We start from the raw sequence: 11,967 nt of genomic DNA on the forward strand, positions 1-11,967 counted from the left end.
ATCTATAAAATGTTCTTCTCTAAACCTATTAGGCCAGAAAAGCCCAAATTTGAGTGGAAGCATCCTCAGATAGTATAGATTCAAGTTGTTTGAATCTTTGTGCCCGGAGGTATGGCGGGACCAAAATTGGGGGGGGGGGGGGGTAACTTTTTATATACATGTAGGAATATATAGAGAAAATCTTTAAAATCTTCTTTTAAAAACTATTAGGCTAGGAAAGCCCAAACTTGAGTGGAAGCATCCTCGGGTAGTTTTGATTCAAGTTTGTTTAAATCATAGTCCGCAGGGTTAGGATGATCCTGCCTCTGGGGTTTTCCAGAGGTCTGTCGTTGCTCTGCTCTGGACTATTGATTGAATAACGGAATTTTCTTCGTTTTTCCCGATCATGATATTTTTCCCAAAGAACGACATTGTTCCCGATAATGAAATTTTTTACCGATACGACAATGGGCGCACGGCGAGTGTGACAGGTCAGCAGAGGATGCTTACTCCTCTTAGGCACCTGATCCTACCTCTATCTATTTGGAGGTCCGTGTTGCTCTGCTTTGAATTTGTATTTCGTTTAATGGATTTTTGTGATGGTTCACGGTTTGTTATTGTCATTTTTTTTCATTAGAGACCGGGCCCCAACTAAAAATGACCCCCGCCCCACAATCAGCAAGTCATTTTTTTTTAGTACTGAAATGTTTATTTTTTCAAAACCAAATTCGAGATTGTAAAACCGGATCAGTGCTGCTAATAACGTGAATTGTTGTGTAAATAGATATTTTTTTCAGTTTAAAAAGTTAATTTCAAATTTGTAATTGGTTTCAGTGTTTAGTGTTCTAAAACTATTTTGTTTCTTTGTTTCATATGCAAATGATCTATATATATCCACGCTCTGCCAAGGAGTTATAGTGTAGATAACCTATAGTTAAAACAAAAGAAAAAATGGCAAACTATATGGTGCATTTAGAAATGCCTCTCTGAAGCATAGTTAACATTCAAAACGAAAAAATAATCGTTCATCGAAATCGTTACCATGCCGCTGTAAACTTTGACATATGATATTTTTGGCCATAAACTAAGATTTGGGAAAGAAAAAATCCAAACATTGTAGCTTTTAAATTTGAGCACTTTCCTATACCTTTATACAGAGCTTTTTTTCATAACTAGTTCAACGGACTTCTGAGGCGTGTTCAGCAGAGATCGCTTGCCAACATTTGTGTTGCAGGTAAAGGGAATTTAAGCAAGCGCTCGCGACAACCCGCCAACCCGCTCTGTTGAACACGCAACACGCTTTAAATGAACTGGGCATAGATTTAGAAGCATGCATTGAGAAATATTATTTGAACTATACTCATTAGTCATATATCTGATCTATCTGTGCAATGTTATGTTTGACTCCGTATACGTCTTATCGTAAAAATATCAATATTTTACTATTGAACAGGGTTTCACAAACCCACAAAATCTAGACGTAGATGGGCTGAAATCGCTCCCTCCCCCCCCCCCCCCCCAAAAAAAAAATAGTAAAAAGATTCTTTGCGACTGTTATATATGTACGAAATCCAGCTTCGATAAAATTTGGAATGAGTGACAAAGTTGCCGTTGCTCATATTTCCGGCTGGGAGATTCACTTAAAAATATTTATTATTGTTATATTCAGTAGTATATTCTCACTATATAACTCTATATAGACGAATAGTCAATAATTGTAATATCAGCTCGTCCGAAAAATATTGACCGTCGGGCAATATTTCGTCCCTCGGGGGCTAATATAATCAATGTTGCCCTCAACCCCAGTCAATATTTGTATAATATTTCATCGAAGAATTTCGGATTTCCATGTTCATATTCTAGTCTTAGATTTATTTATTAGTACTGAATCATTAAGAAAAAGTAGACATAGTGTCATGCTTCTCAGCTACATGCATCATATCATAGGCGTCGGAACCGGGGAGGGGGCTTACCTCTACCCCAACACTTTTTTTTTCCGCAAAGATAAGCATAGTAGTATAATGATAGGCATAGTATTTTCCATTTCATCATTAAGTGTTTTAATATGGTTAAAATAACATGAACGGTAGTATTCTAGAACTACTTTAGAATTAAAATTTTACATTTTACTTTAACAATGCACTTCGGTTAACATCCCAAATCCCCAACCCCTAAATTGTGATTTTGAGGATTGGCGAACTTTATTTAGGGGTGGGGGGTCAAGATTTTGGTGAAGCCCCCCCCCCCCAACACACACACTGTAATTTGCTTCCGATGCCTCTGCATACTTAAAAGAGTATGTCAGTTGGTTTACTGCATTAATGCAATAATTTGGAATTTATAGAACAGATCTATCCTTGTGTGGTTTCTGGGTCTTGGTACATGTTAAGACCAACCCGTATAGGAAAATTAGGGATAATTGATGGTATTGACATTCCCCGTTTTCAATGTATCTTACCCCCCTCCCCCCCCCCCCCCCCCAAAAAAAATAAAAAAAATAATAATAAACTAGAGCAAAGCTCGTTGCAAAGCAACGAGTGGGTTTTCCGCTAATGTCGAAAGCAACGCTAGAAGTACGTCTAAGAAGCAGAGTTCTTTATCTAGTAACAAAGAAACCTAAGTACAAAAAGATAAAAAAAATCGAATGATTCTTGGTACAACTTAACATAATCCGAATGTTTTTAAGTACGACTTAACCAAAACCCTTAACCATTTCAAGAACGACTCAACAAAAAAAAAACAATGTGTTTAAGTACGACTTAACAAATTTGACTTCATTTTAGGTACAAGTTTACTTTACCTTGAACTAACATCTTTTTTCTTAACCCAGAATGCAAAATTAAAATTTACGTAAAAAATCAATTTTGTTTAAAACATAATTCTGAGCAACTTTTTCTCTTCACTGCTTTTCAAAGGGTTGACCTTTCGTACTGTGTGCTCGTTGCGTCATTAATTGTCAGAAACTTATCGATGTAAAGTTTACTTTACTGTATCTCTGTGAATATTTTCTATGTAAAATTACTATGAACCAGACAACATTGAAATGGTGAACATTTCAAAGGGCCCCGCTTATGTAATTTCAGAGAATTCTGCTTTGACCTTGACCTATAACTTGAAATTTTTCCAGCTGGCATAGAACTTTTAATTCAATTTCATTCCCCCTAACATACATGCATTTTTGTTCAATCTGACCAAGATTAAGCATATTTGGAAAATAATCTACTGTCTAAAACTAATTTTAAAAAGATCTGCTATGACCTTCCAGGGCTCTACATTAACTTTTTTTCCTACTTGTCCATTCGGACAAGTGACCAAAACATTTACTTGTTCGAACTTCAACTTCACTTGTCCGAAAAATTTTCAATATTAAAGATCAAATATTGTCAACTTGAAAACTACAGTACTCTATTACTAAAATAAAATCATTTATTGATTAATACTCTAGCTATAATTAATAACCTGACTTTTTAAATGGAAACTTAAAGTGTCTTTCCTATAATTATGTACATGTATTTGTTCTATATAACATTAAACATGATTTGTCAGCTGTAGCTTTGTCATGGCAAATTACAAGACATCTTAAATTTAGCATCAGGTTTAAAAATACATGTAACTGTTATATTGATTTCTCAGCTGTTTTTTAAACTAAACATGGAATGTCATCATAGTCTATCAATGATGAATGAAACCTAAAATAAGTTACATTTCTTTCCATAATCCTTTATCTTTGCTACCTTTTCTTCCTTTCTTTTTCTTAACATATGTGTTTGGTACTTTGTAAGAACTAAGATCCACACCTTGAAAGTTGTTTGAAATTAGTAAACTTCAATCCCGATCAAGAGTAACTCAATTGCATTGCAATTTGATGTCGGGATCGAAATTCAAAATAACTAATCGATAAACTTATAACGAGACTACAGATAAACTTATCACAAAACTTTCTTTTCTTTTTTAAATGTTGGAGACTTCTTAATATAAAAAATGCACTTGTCCAGTCGGACAAGTGGCCAGCAATATTCACTTGTCCGCATATTTTTTTAACTGGTACCGGACAAGCGGACAAGCGTTAATGTCGAGCCCTGCCTTCACATTGACAGACTTGGTTCAAGGTCACTGCACGCCATTAACCAATAAACTCTGTAAAGGTAAAATATTAGCCAAATAGGGGCTAAAAGGAGAGTATATCTATGCTCTTAAAATATGGATTTTTGTGTGATCTGATATGACCTTGACTCTTCGTCTACAAATATCATTCGAGGTCATTGCATATATATTGATCAAAGGCATCATGTGGGTGAAGTATGAGGCTGAATGGAGCAAAGGGAGAGAAGATATACTCCGGACAAGGATTTTTAAAAATATAATTCTGCTATGACCTTCACAGTTTCTTTTCACTGAAAATAGGTTCAAGGTCACTACACACCCTTTCACCCTTTACTCAAACGCTCTGCTTATGTGAAGTCTGAGCCAAATAGGGGTTAGTAGAAATTATATATGCTCTCAAAAAAGGATTTTTGCATGATCCGATATGATCTTCACCCGTTACCTAGAAATTTCATGCAAAGTCACTGCACATCGTTTAACTATTGAGACACTCTGTGAGTATTAGCCAGATTGGACCAAAGGGAAAAAAGATATGCCCCAGACAAGGATTTTATATATATAATTCTGCTATGGCCTTAACCTTATACCTAAAAACATGGTTCAAGGTCACTGCACATCCTTCAACCAAAGGAACCCTGTGGATGAGGTATGAGCCAGATTGGGCCAAGAGGAGAGAAGCTATGCTCCTGTCAAGCCATCTCGGATGGACAGACGGACAAATTGATCACTAGAAGGCGCCCGCATAAACATGCCTTTTTATCTAATTTAAAATAGTATCCATGCTATCTGCCCATGGTGAATAGTCATCAAAACCATTCATCAGCAAAATTTGATTTCCCTCCTTTTTAAGGTAGTATGGGACATCTGTCGATATTAATGTGGATTAAAGTACTATATAATTGAAAAATTTTCACCGGTTTAGAATTTTCAAATTTTACAATATTTAACCAAAAAATAGCTTTTAAAAATATTTGAAAAGGTAAAAATTGTAAAAACCCCAGCGGGATTTGAACTCATGACTTACAGGTTCCTAGTAACCCTCTAACCCACTGTGCTAAGGAGTTAGGTGACCATTTTTGAAAAGAAACTACATGTACTTATATAATTACACTTTATTTTATTGTTTATTTCGATAAACAATACGTCACAACATGGAAGTGTCCCATATCACCTTAAACTCGGAACACCTCTGACCTAATAAGATCGCCGCATTAAATACAAAGTTTGATTTAACTCTAATTTGTTTATCATCAAGAAATTGTGCATCGCTGACAAATAAAGTTTTCTTCTGTATAATGAAATACCAATTAACTGACTATTCGGACAATAGCAAGTTTATTGTCCCACTCCACAGCAACTATTTCCCTTGGCTTTGCCTCATTAAATAGTTGCTGTCTTTGGGGACAATAAACTTGCTATTGTCCTCATACCCAGTAAATACTAAATAGGCATATAATATCCCATCCACCTACATTTCATGTTATATAACCTCCCGTTTGTAACCTTCAATTTCACTGTAAAGTCAACATATCTGTCATAGCCGCAAGTTTCACAATTTATTTCTGCTTCTCATGTACTTAAAATTAGGGGCCTTAATATTGCTTACCAATTCCAACAAGAGACATCCCTCTAACTATTGATAATCATTAAAATTCATTTCATGAATCTACGCAACAATGATAAACCTTCAAGTACTGTCACTCTCAATTTTACAAAAATATTGACGGTACTTTATCCGAAACTGTTCCTTGTACCTTTAACTTAGTACACTAACATTTTTATGAAAAGACTAAGAAAGCTAATGCAATTCTGAGAAAAAGAATACCACATATTGCCAATTCCATTGAGGTTTAATAAAAATATGGCCATTTAAGTGAACCCACCATTTCCAATTTCCTTTAGTAAACACAGATTTACAGGGTTCTCCATAGTAAAACATCTTTACCTGACCTTTTAGAGGTCAACCACCTTTAAAAAGAAACCTTATTCAATACAACATACGCCTACATGATATAATCATGATAAAAACTTCACATCACTTAGAAATACCCTTACATGTATACCCCCCACCCCCCAATCTTTTGATTTTCATAAAAAGTCATGGTTTGAAATGTTTTACCTAATTTTATGAAACGTGTGGCAATTTCCTTGAGTAATTTCTCACACATATGAAAACAATCATCAATGATTCTAAAATTTGATCTTTATTTGTTTATTGTATGATTTGTACCATTTTAATTAACAAATAGACAGCTGTCCTGCTTGTGATTTCTTGTTTTCATGAAAAAAGTAAGCTAACAATCATATTTAGTGAATATCTAATCTATTCTGATTTCTAGTCTCCTTCTAACCATGCTAAAACAGTAAGTTACAACCTACAAGTTAGACATCTGCCTTAAATTAAAATTAAATTCAAACACACCCAGGTAGCTGGAGACAGATCGAGTTGATTTCCATGAAAAATTTTCAAATTTGACATGTTTTTCTACTTTTTTTTATGCATATATACCTTAGAAAGGTAGAAATAGGTTGTTTCTTGTTCATTTCAAAAGTAATTATCATAGCAGATGTTATTTCAAAGTCAAATGTACATTTACATATCCTACATGTAATCTTAATGCAGACAATTAAATAGGGGGGGGGGGATTCTTCAATTATGTAAACACATCTAAATATCTTTATGAAATAAAAAATAAAGGAAACATAATTGCATACTTTTATTGAAAAACAAATTTTCACAGCAATTATGAATTTCTTTATAAAGAGCCTTAATTTTGTTTTCATAATTTCTTATCAAACACAAACCACAACATGGCATGATGCTTTCTTCAAGTTCCATTATTGTTCATGCAGTATCGGATTTAATTTGAATTACCGGTAAATAGTCTGTAGAACACAAGGAATATGCATGTGGATAGAGGTGACAGGTTAATCTCAGGAGCTGACCCACAAGAATCAACAGGTACCGGTAAAAGCCATGTGGTAACAAGAGTCTGTTTTGAGCTGAGATAAAAAAAAAATAATTAGCTGTGTTTACATACATGTACTAGTAATAGCTGTGTTTACATTAACATATGCATAGTATTTCTGGAAAAAATACACTGACCATGCAGTGTAATAGGTATGACATATCCCAATACATGACATAACATTTAGGCAGTACAAGATCAAAAATTTGCATATCAAGTCATAATATTAAAAAATTTTCATAGGTATAAACACTTATCAAATTGAGAGAGAGAGAGTTTGAGAGAGAGAGATTTTATTACCGTACTTGTAGTGTAACAGTCAATATTTCAATTCGTAAATTACAAACGAATATTACCCACCGAACAGCGTCAAAGTACATGTACTGGTATTAGCTTCTGCTATACCATTTTTTATCAATTCTACTGTGTTTTTTTTTTGGCAAATAAATTTAGCGAGGGTTTTTGCTTATTTTCTTATAAATTACATGTTTTAAAAACAATACCATGTGTAATAAGCATAAAACATGTATGAGTAAACTTAATGAAGAATTTTTAATAGATTATTTTTCACAGAATGTGGTACATTACATGTATGTCAATCTTTATATAACTAGCGTATATTTCGTGCGCCATAAATTGCAAGTTTTTTGTAAATATCATTTACTTGCATGATAGGTATATATGGTCTAACCAAAATTTTCTTCATAAAGCTACAGCTGTATGTACCACATATATGTTTTGTCACAAGTATACATTTAAAAAAAAACAACCCCAAATTCCAACAGTTGAAATAAACTCAACTCATTCTCTGATAAGTTCATTGTGTTTTGTGCGTGCATATCTTATTTGTCTGCTGCAACAGCAGCCAATCAGCGGTAAGCTGAATCCACAAAAAGAAAGTTTGTGTTTTAGGAGCGGGTAAATTGTTTATTTATTGCGACACTGTCAAGAAAACCACACCAAATAATAACAAGAAACATAAATATTCACTTATATGTATTGTGTTGTAAAGTAAAGGTTTTTAACACTTATTGCATCTTGCAAAACATGTGATGACCCTTAATCATCTGTCATATATCTGATATACATGTATATGTAAAAAATGGGAGAAATAACGACGGAACAAACTGGGATTCGAACCTGGCCCTCTGAATCTCTAGTCAAGCGCTCTACCAACTGAGCTACATGTATCTGGCACTGGTATTCAAACCAGTCTGACCGTCACATTCCTTCCCCCTTAAATGATCTTCACCCTCGAAGATCACCCCTGGCAGGAGTTAACCTGTTAGTTCCAGGGGTTGGTCACAACACCAATATTGTAACAGGATGGGAGAAATAATGAAGGACCAAACCGGGATTTGAACCTGGGCCCCCTGAATCTCTAGTCAGGTGCTCTACCAACTGAGCTATCTGGCACTGGTATTCAAACCGGTCTGATCATCACATATATAAAGAATTATTTTAAACAATGTTGTTCAATAAAAAATAACACGCGCAACCTTCAGTTTTTGTCTGTAATTAATCAATGTTGGCGTGCGATCAGTTCTCGCCGAGTACCATTTCTCACCAGTGCATTGTTACGTCATTTTATCAACACATAAAATTATATACGAAAATATGATGTAACAGTGCACCAGCGAGAAATGGTCCTCGGCGAGAACTGCTCGCAGGCCAGTACTGCCAGTAGTCAGATTAAAAAAAGAGAATAAAAAATTACATTTAAAACATTAACAAGGACAATTTAAGTACACATCATAACTGCTAAACAAGAAAAATTATGTGAACTGGTAGAATAGTACGCATAGTTCTAACTTGTAACCTACATGTACAAGTACATGTACCGGGTACCCGTTGGTCTGCTAAACCTTTCTAATGATACAATGATTGGAATCATAAAGATATTAAAGTCATGTTTTAACTCTGAAGTCTGAAGTATACAATTTTATTTACTTGAAGTTATGTCTACAGGATATTCATGACTACATTTGGAGTCTTCTGCACAAGAATATATGATATGTTTCTAATTAGACCCTGCTTTGAATTTTGAGTTGAAAATTCACAATCTGTTATTTTTTTAAATAGATAAATTCAGTTACCCTTTCCAGTCCCCCATGAACCTCGAGCGAGTCTAAACATCCATGAAACATGTAAAAATTACACGTTAGTAAACAAACACCCACACCATAACAAAAACAAACAGTGTGCACGTACTTACATGTACATCTATACTATATACTAAATTTTAACTTTAACTTTTTTAAACTTTAAAAGGAGTAAAAGCCTCACCTTCTTCAGTAACATCCACATAAATCACACACTTTAATGTCCATCTTTTCTCCTTTATTACTCGTAGCTTATCAACGGCTGATCGTCGACAGAAGTGTGGCTGTCAGAATTTCCTCGTAAACGATTCACACGAGAAAAATATCCTCCTTAAACAAATATGTAGTATTGTTCCCTGTGCATGTTCATATGTTTCACAGTAAATTGAAAATGCATTTGTACATCGAAAGAATACACAACTTCTCTTCTGCATTACGGCTCTCTCTTTTCTACAATGCAGTTCGTTACTGTTTACATTCGGCGCGCGCGCGGGGGTTACAAACAGGGGCGCCCCGACAAATAGAACGTTAAAATAATGTGTGTTCATTGAATTCATAAATGATATAGATGAAAAAAATGAAATTGAATCGCAACTATTTATCTAAGACGCAACACAACGTAATGCAGTAAATGCCTGGGCCTTAAAGTGGCATTTGTTCGCTTGTGTGTCTATGTAGACAAATTAACTCGTTCATGTAACGTTACGATTCACACATATTTGTTTTATGAAATTTGAAAAAAATAGGGCACAGAACTTTTTAAATTTGATACCAAATGACATTATTTAATATATTAACAATAACTGAATTAATTTTTTTTCATAAAATGATAACGATTTTTGCTATTAGAAAAATACGTGTATGAGCTGCTGACCCCTAATTATAGGGGCCAGCCCTTTTTTCTTAATTTTAAACGAAAGCTCTCGTTATTCTAAACAACTTTTGTTCTATATGTATTAACAAATTATTTTTAGTTTAAAGGTTATTATACAAAAAGCAACAAAATTTCAGACCCCCCAAAACCTTAAACTTTACCGGCAAATAGCTTAAAAACTAAAAAACATTTTGCCAAAATTTTCATGCCAGCAAAACTATAAAATGTTACCAACAATCCTGCTAAATTTCATGCAACTATCTTTTGTAGTTCCTGAGATCAACTCTGGACAAAAGACACCCCAATTTTCAATTAAAGGGCAATAACTCATAACCGGAAGTGAATTTTAAAAATTTGAAAAAAACGTCTCCAGATATTAACATTGTCTACATACCCTGAAAGTTTCATAACAATCAGACAACAAATGTACGAGAAATGGCCTACACAAAATTTGCGGATAAAAAAAAAAAATAATAACTAGAGCAAAGCTCGTTGCAAAGCAACGAGTGGGTCTTCCGTTAATGTCGGAAGTAAAGCTGGAAGTTCCTGTAAGAAGCAGAGCTCTTGAACCAATAACAAGAGTAACTAAAATAAAAAGATGAAAAAATCGAATTATTCCTGGTACGACTTAACAAAATCCGAATGATCTTAAGTACGACTTAACAAAACCCTTCCTGATTTCAAGAACGACTTAACAAAAAAATCCGAATGTGTTCAAGTACGACTTAACAATTATTTTTGGTACGAGTTAACTTTACTTTGAACATTACGCTATTTTTTAAACCAAGGACGCGGAAACAAAATTTCCGGAAAAATCAATTTTTAAACCCCAATATCTCTTTAATGCATTGTCCGATTTTAAAACGGATTTCAGTGTTAGATTCAGCTTGATAGGCTCTATTAATCCCATATTCGTTTTTGATTTGATCAGAAAATTCATTTTTTCGAAAAATTTGTTTCACTTCCGGTTTCGACCGGAAGTGACGGATTTTTATTTCCAGCCTTATTGCACATGTAAATTGCCAAATTCATAACCACAGAAAATTTCAATACTCTATCTTAAAGCGTTTTTGAGAAATGTCGCGGACAAAATGACTTTTTTTAAAGTTTAAAAATGACGTAACGTCAAAACGGAAGTGATGTTGTTATGGAAACTTTAACATCTTTGAGGCATTCTAATTGCACATAATCCCTGAAAGTTTCCTTTAAATACGTTGAAAACTTTTTGAGTTATGAAGCCGAAAAGGAGTCAGAAAAAAAAGAAAAAGAAAAAAAATAATAATAAAAAGAAACCGAAGAATAACAAGAGGGTCTTCCGTTGGAAACGGAAGACCCTAATAAGAAACAGTAGAATAACAGAAGGGTTTTCCGTTGAAAAACGGAAAACCCTAAATATCCAGGAATAGATATTTGTGGAATTGGGAATTGAGAAACCAGATGGTTTTGTGAATGTGGAGAAAGGGACTGGTAAACATTGGCCCACCGATCTGCACCAGTCCTGTACTTAGAACCTTATATTAAGCTCCTAGGATACCGTAACGCTTACATGATCGCTTGTTTATTCAATTTTTTTTATTGTTAAAAATTACAAGTCATTATACATGAATTCAATGTGTATTTGGTTTGCGTGATTGTATTATTCCATTTGTTGCCATGATAAGACCATCCCAAAGAAATCCCACAGAAATATATTTATGAAACTATTTTAAAATGCCTCCACATAACTTTCTACCCAGCTAAGAATTAAGCAAAATTTTATTATTCTGGGAGAGATCGTTCTACTGAAATAATGACAGAAATAAGTTGTGTTTATACATGTATGTTGCTTTCGGGATATGATTCTTATGAAAATTATATAAATCAGTTGCTTATAAGCTTATTGAAGACTACATTTTCGTCCAAGAATGATAGGTAGAATTCGTGTAATTTTCTGTGGGGA

This window comes from Crassostrea angulata, chromosome 4 (genome assembly GCF_025612915.1).
Source record: "Crassostrea angulata isolate pt1a10 chromosome 4, ASM2561291v2, whole genome shotgun sequence".
In the NCBI taxonomy this organism is placed as follows: Eukaryota; Metazoa; Mollusca; class Bivalvia; order Ostreida; family Ostreidae; genus Magallana; species Magallana angulata.